We start from the raw sequence: 19,911 nt of genomic DNA on the forward strand, positions 1-19,911 counted from the left end.
CCCGTGATAGAGTTTGTCACCTCTCTACCTCTGGAAGTCAAATCCTGTCAACTCGGGCATCCTTCAGTATCCCCGAAGTGGCTTTGGCACCCAGTGGGGCAAGTGAGCTTAAAATTGATTTCTCTCCCCCCCCCCCTCCTTCTGTGTTTTTCCTTCTCCTCGAGATCTGCCAGTTTCCCTTAAGGGAGGCAGTTGACAGCCAGTGGAAGCCCTCAGCCAATCACAAGGCAGCAGTGGTGTAAAAGACACCTAGGGAAACTTTCCCTGTGCTTCCTGGAGCCGGAGGGGGGCAAAGGTTTCTGACATGTTGAGAGGAGTTGGAGGGTTGGGAAGGGGAGGGCTCTGTTGCTAAGAGACCGGTGGGGTTTTTCCTTCAATCCCACCTCTCCTCCTGCGTGGCCTCCTGACTGCTCTGCCAGGGTGAAATTAATTGACACACGAGGCCCCAAAACTCTCTTTTAATTGTTTTCATTTCATCACAGGCCTTCCTGCCCAAAGAAAGTACAAACATGTTTCCTCAAAGCACCTCTCATGTCATTCTCCTTTTGCAAATATTGTTTCTTCATGCAGAGTGGGGTTTAGATTCTTTTAATCATTGTACTCTGCTGAGCGATGAAATAACTGCGCATATGTAGATTCCTTTGCATTTCTCCGGCTGAACATATGTAATCGTATGCATGTGTGCGCCCACGTTTATTAGCAGTTTTAAAACGACTAGTGAGGCACGATGAGGGCTCACGTGACTTCCCTTTTTGCCAGCTGGTAACATCTGCAGGGTGTCCAGAGTCCAATCAGGGAGTCTTTAATACTGAGAAGAGATGAAACCCTTGAGACTTAAGAGAGACAGAACCTGATCATCCCGTCTCATCAAGGCTCTGCCTCTCCTGTGACCCTTCCACGCTGAATAAAACCTCCCTGCACAGCTCCTCGGAAACTAATTCCTGGGTACTTAAGGAAATACAATGAGGTCAGATTGGTATCATCAGTAAATTACACCTACGGCTCAGGCACCGCTGTCTGAATTAGGCTCATTCACGAAATGGAAGCTCCTTCACAGTGGCAGGAGATTATGTTGAGGTCCATATGTTGAGGGTATGATATCGCACTTCCAATCATTGTGAAATGGGACCTTTGGACAGGTCACTTCAAAGCTTTTTTTCCCCAGATGCATTCAGAGGTCTGAACCACGTGCACGCAAGATTATCACTGTTGATTGTTGATTTCTTTGCTCTGCAGGAGTTAAACTGGGCAGCAACTACAAAAGCAGTCATGGAGTATTAAGTTGTTTTTACCTGGAAAATGTGAAATAAACATGACCTTTTAGCTAAAAAGGTGTGAAGAAAATGGGTTTTTAATGTTCTCTGAAGAAGTAAACCTTTAATGGAGAGGAAAAGTCATATCTTCAATTATGATTAATTTCCATATTGCTGAGGGTTATTTTAAGTTTTTATTATTAAGTTTTTTTAATCTGTAATTTACCTGGTTATTTTGAATATTTTTTCAAATGGGGAAAATTGGATTAAAAAACACCAATTTACCAATACCAATATCACAAACATGCCTATTTGTCATTTTTGTCTTTTTTTTTTAAACAAAATTTCATTCTTTTTCCCCCCAAATATAAAGAGACATATACCAAACATGACAGCATCAATATCACAACCGCACTGCACATAGCACTACCAACAAAAGTCTTTTTAAATTTCTTTGAGGGTCTCTGGTGAAAACTAAAATGCTCATTTTCTCCCAATTTTATGCTTCACTTTCTATTCATCAGACATTATTTACTGTAAACTAAGGTAAAAACTTTGATGAGTTTAAACTGTTTCTGCTTTTTTTAAATAATCTGGGTACTTACATATTCATGATTATACAGTGGTTGATGGGCTAAGATATCTGATGATGACTGGACTCAAAACTTTTGCAGTTTCCTTTAATAAACTTTGTCAGTTCCTGATAAGGTGACAGTTTACAAAATGTTTATACATTTTTTACCTCCTCTGACATATTTATAAAACACAGGGCGGCTTCAAGTCTTTCTGTCTTTCGATGAAAATATGGCTCATGCCCTCAGCAGACAAACAAACTGACACACACACACACACACACACACTCACACAGTTTGCCCATGTCCTGCACATCTTCGCCTCGGAGCCAATAGAGCACCCAGGTGGCACAGAGGAGGCGAAGCAGGGCATCAGGAAAAGGGGAATAGCCGGAGATCTGTGCGTGTTTGCCATGGCTGAACAAATTGAGTGTGGCTGTGCGTTAACAGAAAGAAAAAAATACATGCACAGATGGAATTTCAGGGTTGGGGCAGAATCACATATCCTTCAGCAATGTTAAAGATAGTTGGCAGAGGGATTCATGACCGTAGTCATGCCACAGCTGCTTCAGTCAGGTGCCACTCAGGTGATACATGGTGACATTTGTAGCTAGTGGAAGTTTTCCACAAAGCATCAGATATTTCTTATATTGTTATATTACTTATTGGCCTTTCATTGTTTCTGGCATGTTCTTTTACGGATCATTATTTAATTAAATTTTTTTTCTTCTACAGAAATTTACTGTTGATGTTCATTGTTTCGCTTCCTTTTTATTCACTTTTGTGAGACGAATTGTTTTCACATTTTAAAGCAGTATAAAAATTTTAAAAAAGTTGAGTTGAAGGTTTTGCAAAGTGCGTTACAAATCCACGAGTGGTGAGTGCATTGGGGGCGTCAATCATCGAGTAACTCATGACATAATATTACGTGATGTGCATCTACAAAGCATCAGGATACCTGTGTAACCGAAAAAGGAAACAAATTTAAATAATGCATTTTTGAAAAGCAAAAATCAAAACACTCACTGAACTACAAATGACTTTCAGTTTGATATTATTGAAAACTCAACTTACATTACAACAGAGTGTACAGAGACACAGCGGTTACACAGTGAACCATAATTTTCCAGTGTCAAAGAGCAAACTGGCAAAAAGCAGAGCAGTTAAAAGGAACAGAGTTAAAAAGTCAGGTGTAAAGGAGGGACAGATATTGCCATACTGGTGCCAGTGTACTGAAGTGTCACAAGAGATGATGCCATATTGACTAGTGACCTGCTCTACTCATTATTCTACACTGGACTAGAGTTATATAAGGAAATACAGCGAGTATAATTTTTGAGAATCCAACTCTCAAACTACTGCTCGTCTAATGAAGAAAAAAAATAAATAAAAAGGGATTATTTTTGCGTGACTGCCTTTGGTCAGTCTCTACAAATGCTCATCAGCACTTTGAAATTTGGTTTCAAATGCATTAGATCTATGTAAGAGGGAGACTGGTGCCTTGACCTGTTTGACTTTTTAATAGTTTCCAAGTAGTCAGCTGATCCAACAGCTGCCAGCTGTGGCAGTTCAGATTTGACTGCTTTTCTCCAATTTTTGGATGCCCACCCACTTTCTTTACCTTGAACAGAGAGTTTACATGATCGTTTGAGTGTTGAGCAAATTTCCCTGACCTTTAAAAACACCATATTTGAATTCTGTAAACATGACTGCCTTCTCCGTTTTCCAGTTTATATCCAGCAGATTTGTTATGGGAGTGTGGGCTCTACCTGTTTTGAGCACCAGGAAGATGCAGGTAAATTATCTTCCCCTGCATGATTTAAGGAGCCCTTCTCTGCTACAGAGACTTTCACACTGTCTCAATGCCCATTAGCCCCTGCCACCCAGCCAGCCACTGCATTACTACCTCATTTCATACATTAAATGCTTTACTTTCAGGAGTGTGAAAGCTGTTGGGTTATCTGTCCTTCCCTCCCTCTTTCCTGCTCTCTCACCTCAGCCCCATGTCTGCCTCATTTTAACCGCTGTGAATAGCCTTGCGGTCTATACTCGTGGGTTTTTGGCGCCTCAAATGAGATTGTAAAAGAGTCATATTCTGATAAAGAATTATTCTTAACCCTGGAGTTTACAGTTAACGTGGCTTGCAGGTGCAGCACCTTCCTTATCCCTTTAGTGCTGAAATGGTCCTAAAGTGCCTCCGTGCTGCCATCAGCACCAGTTCTGCAATGATTTACTACATGTAAGGTGAAGCTACCAATATTAGTCTATCTCAGTCGACAAATAAAATGAGTATGTTTTGATTTACTGTATCCAAGTAAAGATGTGAACATAAAATGAAACATTATCATATAACAAATAGGTTTTGAGGGTTTTTTTTGCCTCAGAGGAAAATTAAGACTGCTCTGTCATGATCCCAAACCAGCTATTTCCATTTATGACACTGACGCTAATGCAGCAACTGTGAAAAAGACACACTTTTTTAAATAAAAAACTAATATTTTTTCTTATTTTTATGCTCTTTTTAAAAAATATTATTCTTTAGAGTAAAATAAAAAATTCTAATCGTCCTTCTTTCTGGTTTATCTTCTCGTAAATATCGCTGCTAACTTGGGTCGATCTAAGATGGACCTCCAGATTCATCCAACAATACTGCCACTGTGACACTGAGCCCATATCACCAGCACTGCTGCTTCCATGGCTTGTACAACTGTTTTACTTCAGTCTTATCATTCCAGCAGGAAAAGCTCTTCCTCCCTTCTCCCCTCTTGGGCGAGGTGAATCGGGTGTTGGGTGTGGGGGTGATACATGGCGTAGGAGGCACACGCGAATGATAAGCTAAACCTCGTGGGACGACATGAACTTGTTCGCAGCGGTACGCTGCTATCCTGCAGCCACTGATGAGCCTGATATGTTTAATTGGGGTGGTCCATTTCCCATCCAGCCTCCCCCCTACACCTTCTCCCACCACTCTTTGGATCCACTCCTCCTTGTCATTTATACCACAACTATGACTGTAGGCAAGGGGGAGGGAGGGGAAGTGAGGGGCGAGAGAACAAGATCCCCCCACAAAACAGAGATAAAGAAAAAATGTAATACTTCCACATTTTCCAGTGCTCCTTTCATCATTATTCAAAAATTAGTTTTTAATGCAATGAGTAGCTCCAATCATGTTAAGGTCTGCATGATTCAGATAGTATCATAATTACAATTAGATTACATTACCGCAATCAGAGAAAGGGGGGATCGTTAAGAGAAGGAATATAAATTGCTTTAGTTTTACAAGTACTGAGCAAGCAGAAATTTGAATTAATCTCCACTTAAACATCTTCCCCTTACAGAACTGCAAAGCATGCTGGTTTCTTCCAGGCCATCAATACAAATTAAGGGAGAAGTATGATTTTTTTCCCTCTGTCTGAGGGTCTTAACATTTGAAGTTTTACACAGAGAACTAATGTTCACTTCACACTACAGCAGCGGTTTGGGTTCAAAACTTTCTCAACAGGAAAAGTGACTCCTTTGCTTTAAAGAACGAACGTTTGTGGATTTACATGTCAGCCTGCTTGTCTTTATAGTAATGTATGTTTACAAGCATGACAAGAGCAAAATTGGAAGTCTTATTCTTGCTTGTCAAAACCTGGTGCCTACATTACACACAATGCAACTCAACCGCAGACAGTTTGGTCAGCAATTCAGGTGCTTTATGCTAGTAGCGGCTAATGCAGACTGGAGCCTCCAGCCTGCAGGCTACAGAGGTCTGGTAACCTCAATTCTTTCTAACTACACACCGCCATATCTTTTTCATTTTCAAATTGGTAGTCTTCAGACCCAATAAATGATCCTAAAATGATTGGGACAAAAGCAGAATCATCATGTGATAATGGTAGCTAACGTTCATATTTAGGATCCTTTACTAAAGTAAAAGTAACAATACCACAATGAAAAATACTTTATTTTATAAAGTTTATTTTTAAAGTTTTATTTATACTTTATTTTTTTAAGTCTTGCATTCACACTTTCCTTATGTAAAGGTGGTACTTAGAGCAAAATCAAGTACTTATTATGTGGACAAAGTGCCCCTTTCAGAGTGTTTAAGTATATATAGATTACATTATAGGATTAGTATTAGTGATCCATTAATATGTAAGCAGCCTTTTAATGTTGCTGCTGGTGAAGGTTATAAGCTGATAATGTTTTGTATGGTATGTAAAATCAAAATCTGTAATGTAGTGGAATAAAGGGTACAATAATTTCCCTCTGACATGCAGTAATTGAGTAAATGCACTTGGTTATTTTCCATCAATGTGTTTACTGTGTTGGTTGAAGGTTTGGTCCTGGTTAAGAAAGAAAACCCTTCTCCTAAAAATTTAAAAAATGTATATGTGTATTGTTTATGTGCATAGAAAGAGTCTATACATGCATGTCTGTCGCAGTTAGCTAGTGTCAGTGAATGGCTGTCTGCTTACAGCACATCAACATGGAAACATCACAACAGCAGAAGCGACAGCTAATGTCCTCACTGTCCTCTACAACTGAGAAAGTGTCTCAAAGCCCATTTGGTCACATTGTGCAGGATTATCCCGATCTGCAGAATACAATAAAATACAAATCACTCAGAGACAGAAATATAAACCATCAGTGGAACACTGGTTGGATGATTAGGACTGAAGTTAGCAAATCCCTGATCCGCTAATGAATTAAGACTCCAGTCAAGAGCAGCATTCCTTTCTTGATGACAGCTGACAATTTCTCTGAGCTATTCCCTTCAGTTTCTCAAAACAACAGTTTTGCTTAATCGTACTTAACGTATGAATGAAGAATGAAAACAAAGCACTTTTCTTTCCTGTTCAGCTCACATATTGCAGTTTGTGCAATTAATAATGCAGATGATTGCCTTAGTTATATCTGCATAACTTTTTTAGGGGGTCTGCCCATTTGCTTGATATCAATTACCTTTTTTCTGCTTCCTATTTATTCCCTTCTTAGGCCACGATTGGAGATTAATGTGCGCTTCTAAATTACCACACATGCTGGCCATTTATCAGCTCCGAGAACAATCCTGCAGATTCATCCCAACGCTAAGTGGCAGAATATTCATGAAATAGGGAAAAAAGGAGTCATTTTGTACACCCTTTAATGATAAAAAAAGGAATTTCTCACTCGTGCTCATTTACTTTGTGGATTTTTTGTCATTGTTTTCTTGTGCGGCCACTCAGAAAAGGACAGGCTTCATTGTGGAGGAAAATCCTTCTTAATTTAGCTGAAAACATGGACTTATATTTATGGGTGGAAAACAGCGCGATACATTACGGTCATGCAATGTGATAATGGTGATAGCACGGTGCATTGTGCTTGTTTGTAAAGCCGTGGTGCAGACACCCATAATAGACCAGCATTCAATCCCTGACTTCAGTAATGAGTTGGGTAAACAGAGCTTCCAAAATTAGTTTCTAAATCAGTGCATAGAGGCAGAGGAGAGGGAGGAAGAAAAAAACAGGGGCTGGGGGCTTTTGGTCCTCGACACCCCGGCTTTAATCAGGCATTAGGAAAAGGGAGTGAAGATGTTATGAAAATGCGGCACTGGCCTTTGTTCAGCGTCTGTCATGGCATTGACTTCCCTGACACAATGCTACAATGCATGACGGATCAAAGTAATTAAAGTTCCAATAATTTACCTTCCTCTGTTGCGTGTCAAGTCTGCCAGACCGGCTGCTCTCAGGCCCTTCATTGATTTCCTCACCACTATCAGAGCGCGATCCTTAAAGGCAGAGAGACATGAGGGCAGGGTATGTGTGTGTGTGTGTGTGTGTGTGTGTGCGTTTTAATAACTTTCCATGCTGATATAATAGTAACGCTTCAGATGTTTAACCATTAATGATCACAGACAGATGACGGAGATAGAGAGACGAGTGCGTCTGGACCCTCCTCACCCATTCCCCCCCCCCTTGTCAAATCACACTTCTTTTACTCCTGTTTGTGGAGTCGCCTGTCAAGCATGCAGCAGTGTTTGAGCACGCATTAACTTTTGTCACCGGCTCAGAGTGGTCAAGAGCTCGTCTACTTCACCTTGTTAAACTTTCGAATCCGGGAGAAAACTCGGCTTTATCCGCAAATCCGCGGGAGATTCAGACGGCGGTATGCGAGGATTGTGAAATCATTATCGGTACACAGAAGAGTAATTCTGTCTGCCGTCTAGGCCCGGGATTGATGTGTAATGCTTAGGAAAGGCTCCCTGTGTCGCCATGTGCGTTCACCACAACAGTCAGAATAAAAACTTCCCTCACTCATGCACTCGAGGTTACTCTGTCTCTGTCGTCCTCCCTCCCTCGTTTTCCCCCTCTAAGGCATGACAATGTGTCATTGTCATCGTGGTTTTGCAGCAGGTTTCTGCGGTATGAGGTGGTGGTGGAAGGAGGGAAGGGGGTCTCTTTTGAAGGCTTACTACCCCAAAAAAACGTCTCTCCTCCCTTGACGAAAGTTAAATGGTTGAAGTATTCCTGTTCTGAGATGTGATTAGCGTGTCACACATTAAAAATGCCATATTAAATAATCCCATCCTTCAGGCTTTACTTCCTCACCAGGTATTAGCTTAGACGGAGAATTATCCTAAGCTATTTGGAAGTAGGGAATCCACATAAAGATCTTGGCACTCGGTGTTTGAATTCTCTATCTGCCTGGTAGGTGCGATACTCAACCGACTTACAGCGCAGACAGCGGCGGAGGAAGTCGGGCTTGGGCGCTTATAGCTCACCGCAGCAGCACCAGGTTCTCCGTTTCTAATCTCTTCTCTCTTCTCCTTCTCACTCAAAAATTCTCACCACAACTCGAGGTTCAAGATGATGCAGAAATCAAAACTAAAGGAGTTGTGTTTCCATTAAGTTGTTTTATGGTTCAACTTTGTACAAGTTTGTTCAGTTATAACTGATGGAAGTCCATCTGAAAGCTTTCCTGATTTTTTTCTAATATAATCTTGCTCAGATCAAGAATAATGTTCATTATGTTTCAAATTTTTTTTAAAAGTGCTGCATTGAAAGGATAATTGAATGAAAAGAATGGTTTAACTTCACATAAAACCCTTAAGAAGTCAACATTTTAACAATGTCTGCATTAAAATTCTTTGATCACAAATGCATATAAATAAAAATGATGTGTTTTTACGTTTATGTAGTTAAATTAAAAAGAGAAAAGAGTATTTTGAGAGGTCCGTGTGACAACATATCAGATGTTGCCTCAAGGTTTGGAGAGATGTTCAGATGAAAAAATAAAATTACTTTTTCTAATCTGCTGTTTCACTTCATTGTAAAAGAATTTCAATATCACGATTATAAATTAGATAAGAGTCAAGGATCACACAAGCTTGTTAAGGTTTCTATCATCACCCTAAATGGGAGCTGCTGGTGAAGTGATTTTAAATCTGATAAGTTCAGAGTTCATGTGACTTTATGGAGAACTCATTTACATCTGATGGAGAAATAAACAGATTACACAACTGCAGCTAAAAATGATTCAGAGCAGGACAGAAGTCTTTATCTTTTGTTGCGTGTCAAACATCGCCCTAGAGAAGAGCTGAAATGATGTTGCAATCAAAAAGTAGAAATAATGTTCTCCTTATGTTGGTTTGATGTGCGATGTTGTTAAATCTGATCACAAAGGGCCCTTAAGGTTGACTTTGTTACAGCTGATGGAAACTTATTGGTACGATGATTTGAAATTTGTCAAGGTCAGACATCATGGAAGCACACAGTCATTTCAGCTTACACACAAAAAACTATTCATGCGCTATTCAACACAGCCCACAGTATATATAAATGTATAACAATATATTTAAACATATTACACAATGTGGAGTGTGAGCAAGTCCCCTAGCATGTTAGATATCGGCTTGCTCTCCTGCATGACAAAGAGAGCTTTAAATCGGTGGGTTTGTTTTCATCCCTGCTTGGAGGTCAGCGCCCTGTGGCTGTGGATGGCTAATTATCATCGCGCAAATGGGTCATGGCTGTCATTACTTCTGGTCACATGAGTGTATTCATCCAACATGTTTTTGTCTCCGTTTGTAACCCGGGATGACAATGGAGCTTCAGTATTGGAGAAACTTGTCAGAATTTCCCCCTTCAGTTAAACATTTGTTACGCGGTCACAAGTCATTTTAAGTTAAGTCTACTACGTACAATAGAAGTGGACACATTTCAATGTAGAATTGAAAACTTGTATTTTATGACAATATTTTTAACAACGCATATTCACATTTTGTTCTTTTAAGAGTTGGAGATTCTAAATGAAAGAAATAATTATTATACATTTCATGAGCCATTAAGTCACTTTGACCATTTTAATCTAGACTTTCCAAACACAGTTGTGTCAAATGCTGTGAAAATAAATCCTCAAATAGTTTTGAGAATTAGTTTTACAAAGTACAAACATGCATTAAAACACAATTCGGAAATGACCACACAAGTTTGATTTCCACTTCCATGATTCCTGTTCTGTGTGTGAAAGGCCAACAACTGCAATGTCATCGTGTTACCCTTGAGCAATGCACTGAAAGGAGAAGTTATCATTATTCATCATTTGCCACAGTCAGATGCTGCTATACTTCCATTTCCCCTGCAGGTTTGAGCTGATTCACTCCCAAAAATCCAAAACGTTGTCATACCCAAATTACACAAATAGGCTGTTTGTCAGTGCCTACCAAAACAAGTGTTTCTAGTCTGCCACCTCTGTGGTTAAGGTGGATTTAAGCAGCTACAAGCACTTGGTTAAGGTTACGGAAAGATCATAGTCATGATAAACAGAAACCAGCATTGACTGTGGGTAGGAAACAGGATGCACACTGCGGATCTGGTGTCAAAGCCACATGTTTTTGTGCATGCCAACCATCCACCCAAAACTCCTCCACAAGAGGAGTTGAGGATTTGCGCTGTGACAACTCTATTTCCGCTTGTGCTGAGAGACAGCAGTTGTTATTTGTGTGACCACAAGAGGCCGCTTGTCAGAAAAGCAAGATCATAGGTCAATTTTAAGCATTTGAACAAACAACAGATGCTGTTGTTTTTCTGGTAGTACAAAAAAAAATCTATTAAAAACAGCTCAGAGACAAACTGCTGCCTTAACGAACTAAAACATTGTCTATCACAATTTTTCCCTACACATAGCTCCATTACGCAGCTAATTATTCCATTGATGTACTATTCCCTCATTTTCTATTAGCGTGGACTATAAGTCAAAATCAACTTTTGAGCCGAGTTAGAGGCAAGCATGAACAATGATCTCTACACATTTAGTTTTAAAAAATAGACATTTTGTTACAAGGACAAACATGGTTCCATGAAAGTCATGTCAGATGATGGATAACATTTTAAAATGCAGCTGTTTTTCTCTATTTTTATTAAATGTCTTTTTGAAGCCAAGGGCAACTATGACTTCAAGGAGACAGCAGGAGAGACAGTAGAGGCATTTTACTGTTGAGTTTAAACGGTCCATAGGCATAAGTGGTGATAGGAGTGTTTTTATTTCACCAATGGCTACTGTGGTTGTACTGCAGCTTCCATAAACAAACTATTTTACTACTGTCTAGTAGAAAAGGAAATCTTTATTCAAATGACTGAATTCAGATTAAAAGTTAGTTGAATGGGATTCATTTTTTATGTCTATATTGTTTATATGAATTCTCTCAGGAATAATCACGGCTGTATTCACAACTAAAGCCAGGTGGCAGATGATGCTCGGAGGAAAGCAAATACCCATTTGTGTTTGTTGCATCGGTGAACATTGTCCATCAACTGTGGGCCTGTTGTGATGTGACCGGGGGCAGCAAAAGTGCAAAAAGCTCCATGTGTTCCTTCAGTGTATCTTTAAATGGCACTAATGCAGACTGGGTTGTTGGGGGTTGAATTCTAAACGGAAAACAAACATTAACAACCTTTAAGAGGTACTTTTATAAAAAGGATTCCCAGACATGACCATGTTACATACAAAACCGTAGAATTTGGATTCCATGCACTTGTATTTGTGTAATTTGAGAGGCGTGTAAAGCCACTAGCACAGTTTATTGCGGTAAGTGTTTTTGCACAAAGGCAACTGAAGCTGAAGACAGAGGAAACGATGCTTTCCTTTTATTTGTCTTTGACAATGCACGGATGGATTACGCCCAGAAACCATGAGTTATTCAATTTCCACCTGGAAAAGCTTAGCTCGCGTTCATCATATTATGAGCGTATCTGCTCGATTGGATATAATTCACACCTCAACGGAAGCTTACACCTGCTTGAGGGAATTAGGGCTGAGGCCTTTAATAAACGTTTAAACCTGTCAGACAAATGAGATAAGTGCATTCATGACCTGTTCCTCCCGCTCGCCGCCTTAATTCCGTCTGAGGGGATCCCTCTCCATACCTGCGGAAAGTGGGATATCTGCATCACTCTGTGATACTCGAAAAAGGGGCCCTTTGGACCAGCAGGGTGCCAATTCACCGTCAAATGCAATTTGAAATATATTTGACGAAGGTCACCAAGCGTCATGCACAGTGACAGGAGTGACAGTATTTGGAGGGGAGGAAGAGAGGGAAGTAAATGCTAGATGTTACCCTCATCATCCATTATAAAAGCCTCCTCTGGAGAGTGTGTGTGTATGTCTGTAGACAGAGAGGGAGGGGTGAGGGCCATGAGTGGGGCCCCGCCGAAAAAGACAGTAAGCGGATGCTAACTTCCCACTGAGAGAATTTCTCCAGGTCGAATGCAAAACGTTCCCGACTAATCATCCGCACCGCGGAAACGCCAGCTGCGGCCCGTGGTAGGATTATCATTCTCATAGACCTCTTACCGAGCTTTTAGCTAAATGAAAAATCTGCTCCATAGCCTAGGGAGAAGGCAGCGTGCAGATAAGAAGGAAGAGTGTTTACCGAGAGGCAGCGCCGGTGAAAAACAGAACAGGTTTTTTCCTTTCCTCTGCAATGTAAAAATGGTAGGGGAAGAAATCATTAAACTGGCAAGGAGTGAGGAAAAAAACAGCAAAGGAAAAGAAGAAAATAGACTACAGAGGAGAGAAGATCAATGTATTTACACGATTCATTTGTGACCAAGTTCTTCTGGGCTCATTAATTTAATGTTTCTGCCTACCTTCTGTCCTGAGGGCAACATGCAATTTGTTATTCTATTGTTCTCCACTCCTTTCCTGCTTCCACTCTACTAATATTTTCCATTACAAAGCTGACTTATAATCGTGAATCGCTAACGACAGCAGAGGATAATCAAATCACTGTCTTCATCAACCCGGTGCCGGACCCGCCGCCACCTTTGGGCTTGATCAAATGAAATAATCAGTTTTAGAGGGAGGCAGAGGTCAGCCACGAGTGTAGTAATCTTAGGGGGCTCTTTGCCCTCCCCCAGACACACACACACACACAACCAACCTAAGGGTAATGGATCTCTATTAGCGCTCTATTACCGACATCTGTAACAACGGAGCAGTGCGCCAAACATTGCTAACAAGGGCAATGTATTTGGAAGTCACTAGCCTGCTCCCTCCGGACACTGCCTCTCATTACAAAGCTATCAGGACCATTCTGTTTGCCCGGACACCGCGGTGGGGGAGGAGGGGTGAAGATGGAGTGGGGGGTGCTGAAATAACAATTAAAGGCCACTGCGGCGGTCCCACCGCAGAGCTGTTAGGGGTTTTGGGGTAGTCCCTGGGGTGCCCTAGAGGTCCAGTTGCTCTTGACCCTCTTCCTCTGATCTGACAAGAGACAATGCCTGAGCAGGAGGTTAGTTTATTATTACGAGACCTAATTCGCGCTTGACTCTGAGGTTTGGAGTCAAACGTGAGTGGGAAAGTGCATAAATGATTTACAAGTCAAGGGATTCGTATATATATTACTGAGGAATGCCACTGAAGTCCCCCTCCTTGATTTCGCATGCTCCGCTCCAGTCTTAATCAAATAAACCTCAGAGTCTTAAAGGAGACCAAACCAATTTGCTTTGGAAAATAAAGCGCCTTTCTGTGAACTAGTTCAAAGTGATAACTCTGATTATAGCTCAGTGTAGAGGCATTAGATACAGTCTCTGCCAGTGATATTTTCATATTGACACGGGTCTTTTTTGAACCGGGGGATCGGGGGTGACAAGAGCACTGATATTAAAGACATAGCCCAAGGGCGAAAGATGGGCCCTATCTTAGGAATAAAAGGTTACAATCGCTTCCTGCCGCTGTGGACGGGAGCTGAAGGTGTTGCTCTAAAGCCCTATACAGTAAGCACAACACGTCGTGCATAAAAACTGCTCAACCCTGCTGACATTGTCGGTCACAATGTGTTTGGATAAACACATAAAAAGGAAGGATTTAGCATAAGTCCATCACTGCCGTGCTCTCTGCCTGATGCTGACCGTATGTAGACTGTCAGACAATGTGGAAATACCCCCAGCATGATGAGGCTTAATCCAATTGGCATTGGAGCCAAACTTGTAAACTAATCTATGCATTAGCCCAGCTGGCACAGTGCGCCCCAAACGCTCCTGTGGAACCTGGAGTTTGGAGCTGTTTGTCGCCTGCCAGCGATAAGAGCCTATGCAAGCCCTCTGAAAAAGTGGGCTTAGCTCCTATTCTTTTCAACTGGAATCACTTTAGTCCATTTATCACTCTACCTGTCTCTGAGACCTATTTAAGATTAAGGTCATTGGGGGGAAAAAGGCTCCCCACTCTCAGTTCTTTGGATACTTTTAAAATTCATAAGTCAAGAGGCTTAGGCTTTCTCAGCGCAAGTCTTCATAACAATGAGAATTCTAATATTTTATGTAAGAATAGCTGACAGGAGATTTTTTTTTTCCTCCCCTCTTGCTCTATTTTGCCCTATCAACATATAAATACACTTGCGGTTTGACAAGACGGGAGACAAGCTCGCTCATTCCTGACTGCCACTGATGGACACAAATCCAACCCAATCATATCACATGCATATTCTGAAGATGGAGGAAAAGAGGTGTGTTCTTCTCTCACATCTGTACTCTCACATCTTCCAAATTAAAGTAGGAATAAACCTATTTAATATGCATCCAGATTCCCTGTCTGCTGGTTTCTTAGACTTTCAGCTGAAGTACTGCTCTTCTTTATCTGTTGTGCCAAGTTGTACAATCTTTGAGGTCTAACTTACAGTACAGCAGCTGCCATATCTTCTGTTGTTATTCCTACTGTTTTTTAACTGCTGAATTCATTATAGTTGAGCTGCTTAAGCTCACAGTACAGATACAGTGCCAACATTCCTCCTTATTGTGGCCCAATTCAGACTTCAAAAGTTAAGAGTGACAATTAAACGATGCCAAAACACAACACTGACTGAATGCTAAAACCATCAGAGTTTCAATTCTTTCCTTTTCCCATTGCCCTATGTCATTAAATATTCAAAATATTGTCTATTGCTCTTAAAATTTGAGAGGTTTAGGATAAATCATGGATATTTCAGATTTGTGATGCGTCAGACATCATTACACCATATTTACATTTGTTTACATTTGAAAAAACACAACAGGCATTGTTGAAATATAAACAGTCATATCATACGGTTCGAATATGTCTTACGGTTTTACAGAAATCTCATTTTGGTTATTTCTGTTTCATCTGTGGTGCCAAACAAAGAGTTTTCGAGGTGGGCTTTTTCAAATCTGACAGTATAATTTTACAAAGATCAAGATGTTGTCCTCATATGTAACCCGGCAAGGGAACTTAAATGCATCTATAAAGTACTACCAACAATCAGGTCTGTCACTAAATACCGTACAGAGAACCAACAAGATACAAATTAAAACCAAAAAAAAGGAGAGAAAAGCATGAAAAGAGCAAGTACAACACAAACTAAGGAAAAAGGGGCCATAGCTTGCACACCCACACATTTGTCCTGTTAATAATCTATACTGCAGTCCATTTCTATAATGCAGAGTAAATCCCAAAGCAGTTCAGGAGTGCAGTTAGCCTACAAGTAAAAGCAAATGCCTTGCAGTCTTGGCTGCTCGCCACCAGCTGGTGCTCCAGTCAGCTGTAGGTAAAGAGAAGAGGAAAAAAGAACATGTTTTACATACTCTCAAAGCCAGGGGATTGGTTTTGGACCAATGTCAAATTTTGTCTGAAAATTCAGGGAATTTCTGAGTACGTCTCGCAACTTGGATGGTAGTGGATGTCTGCCACGGGGTCAGACAGCTTGGAGTGCAGAGCAGCATTACAGTACATACTGTACTGTGGTTTGGTTGCACATTAAAAGGGTTGGTACTGTGCTGCAAGTTATAAAGGTATTAATGTAGTATTTTATAACAGATACCTCTAGACATGTAAATAGGCTTGACTGCAGGTGTTTTAGGGGGTCTTTATGGGTCAAAAACAAAGTTCGGAAAATACATTTAACCTGCATCAACCCATCAACTACTTCACGAGGGTTTAACAATTACTATCATTATTTTTATCTCAACTTTCTCAACCATTTTTAAAAAACACAATTTTAAATCACTTTGGGTACACTGTGGTATGAAAAGTGCTTCATAAATAACATCCGATTTGAACAATGAAGCTAAAGGACAATAAGCAGAAGTGAGTGACACACAAACATACTGCGTCTTTCCTGGAAGACTGAAAAGCAACGGGATATGTTTATGTTAAATACCTGAGGCTGATATTGAGCCACAGGGCAGGGAGGATCCCCTTTAGAAAACCACGTCGGGACCCTCCATCCCTCCTACTGTATTTGGGTCATTGTATTTGTGTGAGGGATTCGGGGGCGGTGGGAGTTAGAGGGGGCTGGTGGTGGTATCTGGGAGGGAGGTAGAGGCTCAGCACGACTCACCAATAAATATGCCAAGCTGCTTTCTTTATTTTTAAGGAAGAAAAGAGAGATTTACATGAGCAATATAATATTCTTGTGTGTAACTGATATTTGGGCCGTCTGTGAAAGAAAATGCCTTTGAGATGAATTGAATAATTGACTGCCCCCTATTGAAACTAAATAAGAAAATTGAAAGCACAAATGTAGAAATTAATTTCTTCTCTCTGGCAAGAGTGGGTGGAACAGAGATTCACTGTTAAGCATTTTGTCTAATTGAATTTTGCTTTTCTAAAAGCTTATTTTAGAGTCAGGACAGCAGAGGGGCCTTCACAGGGCAAACTTTTTCTTTCTTATACTTATTTTGCTTTCACTCATAAAGGCTTATTTCCTCATGACACTAATTCCAAACTTTATTTTTCCCTGTTGCAGTCATACAGTAACACTCTGACCGCGAGCCATGTTGATGTTGTACTCCATTACACCTGGGTACACACTCGGCTAGGAGACGTTTGCTAAATCGTATCCATCAAAGTGCTTGTGTCAAATCCCTACAGTTCTTATGTATGTATGTATGTATGTATGTTCATCCCGAAAAATTTCTAATTTCATGTCTAATGATGCCTATTGAGGCAGCCGGCGTGCAATTTTCTTAGAACACTGAACAACGCTCTCCCCCTCCATCCCCTAACCCCGGCTTCAGTGTCTTCTGCGGTGCAGTGTGTAGGTACAGGGGCCGGCCTCAACTCATTTTCGACATATAATATATGTTAATGTAATGAATGCCACTTCAATTAGCGCAATCACTTCATGTTCCAAATGGAAACGCTCGCCAGCAAATGACAGCCTAATCTCGTCCACACTGGATTTTCCCTCCTGCCGTAGGAAACGGGGGAGAAAAGTTCATTTGAGTACAGTAGTTAACAATACCTCCTCATTACCTTGAGGCCATATTTAAATTCGCCATTGAAAAGTAAACCCTCTTTCGCTTCTTTTTTTCTATTTTAAACCTGTCTTTCTCCCTTTCTCTTTCTCCCCCCAGTCGAAATGAAACAACCTAGGCCCCGGCTAATTAAGTGTGTGAATATCTGGACCCTAATTAACATATTTGTGAGACAGGCAGACGCAGGGAGGGCCTAGCCGGAGCTCCCGTGTTTGCTCACAGCTTGAGCAGCGTCGCTCTGTCTTCAGTTAAAAAGGAAACCAAGGCGCATTCAGGCTCCAGGTCTGCCCAGGCCCCTCCAAACAGGGGGAGAAAATGCCAGTAATTGGATGACCGTCTTATTATCCCTTTGTTGGTTGCAATTCCCTGATTAGCATTTTGGAATATTTTAAATTATAATCCAGGAATTAGGGGATTTTACTGTGTCCCCCCCCCAACCTTCCCCCTCTCTCCAATTAGCCTTGACGCTAAGCAGGGGGATGAGTCCGCTGAGATTTTTACACATGTAGCCAGGTAGAAATTCATGTCATTTTGTATGGAGGTGTATTAAACAGGATGTCTCATTTTCATTACTACATGATTACAGCACAACATTTAGGGACGACTTTGGAGCATATGGGGTTACAGTCTGTTTTACTTTAAAATCCTCTTCTAACTCATCTGCCTCTGTCTCTTGTGTGAAAACTTAGATCTAAAAAAGAAATCAATAACAGTTAGAGGCTTTTGCCTGGATTTACCTCATCAGTGCGCTCATACAGTGCTTTTGCGTTGTACATAACAACACAGTATACATAAAACCATTTGGAAAAGGTTTTTTTTTCCACATAGCCCTATAACAGCCCCACACCCTCTCCTCCATCAAATATTTACGTATTAAATTGTGCATTTCACAAAGTCTCCATTGTTGTTGAGAGCTGTGATTATCTCCACTGATTTTTGACTTTTTGGTATTTCTGGATGCTTCCTGTTTATTTAGGTCAATGGAAAGCTGTAAACTGACGTGTTGCAATAAACTGACTGCTCTGAAATCTTTTCTTCCGATTGTTTCAGTGACCCCAGGCATTGTGGATGTGTGGCTGAAGTTTCGTGACTAGGGTACGTGGTTGAAGGGTGTGCATTCCTGTTTCGTTCACGTGGATGTAAACACATATGTATATGGGGGTAAACGAGAGCTTTTGCACAGTATGTGTATTTCTGCGTGCATGTCAGCATGTGAGAGAGAAAAAAAAACTGTGTGTGTAAGTTAAGTGTATGTGTGTTTGTGGGGAACAGAGCAGCGGCCCATGTCGTCCCAGGCCTCCTTCAGTTAATTGGAAACGTAGATTGTTGAGTCAGCGTCAGGGCTCTAATCAGAGGCCTGTCTCTGAAACTAAGGGGACTTTATTGAAGCAAATTTAAATCACATGCGACCAAAATTGTCTCTGTTTGTACAGATTATTTAAAAGAGGGTGTGTTGTGAAGGACACATGAGTCAGTTCAAGGGATGGAGTCGAGTCCTTAAAGTATACAGCCAGGCAATCAGCTCAGTAAAAGACGAACCCTACAAGGGCTGTTCAATGGCTTTCAGCCTCGTGGAAAGGAACCGCAGTGTCTAAATATAGCTTCCATGGACAAAAAAGTACGAGAAATTTGTTTTTCTACCAGTAATGGATTAGTGAGCCAGGCACAATGCCCAACTCATGACAACATGTTTTCTACTGGAAATGAAGTTTGTCCTAATTTATTCAGGACCATTTAACCAGGACTCCTGAAATAAGCTGAACAAAACAGCTGCTAAACAGAATAGTTAGCCAATTTATTCATGAGACTTTGAAAATATAGATACATAGATACAACAAAACTTGTTGTAACATCTATTACGAGTGTTTGTTATCATGAATACAACGGTAACCAAATTAGCACTTCTTCTGCATTACCACACAGCTTGAACCCTGATCTCTGTTGGATGTAAACTGAGGTGCTACTTTTTAAATCATGAGCATAGTACATGTTGACACTGAACTTGCTTTTTACAAATATCAATGCAGACATACATATTGTACTTATTCATAAAACATGCACGTTCCTGTTGTACATTCACCTATTGCAAGAAAATGTCATCCTTTCACAACAAGACTCACCACCACAATGATATCCATAATCCCTTGACAGTACTGACATGTATTGTTCAGTGTGTTAGGATGAAAGAAATGTTACGTGACATTTTAAACAAGAGGAACATATTTCAACGAGTCTAATCCAAGGTTAAGGCCTTTTGACACAAGGCCAAGCTATCACGCTTCTGCAGGAGAGCAAAGGAAAGTGACTATTTTGTCTTTCAGGAACAACACAACCAATCAATGAAGAGTA

Source organism: Siniperca chuatsi, linkage group LG24, assembly GCF_020085105.1.
Source record: "Siniperca chuatsi isolate FFG_IHB_CAS linkage group LG24, ASM2008510v1, whole genome shotgun sequence".
NCBI classification, from domain to species: Eukaryota; Metazoa; Chordata; class Actinopteri; order Centrarchiformes; family Sinipercidae; genus Siniperca; species Siniperca chuatsi.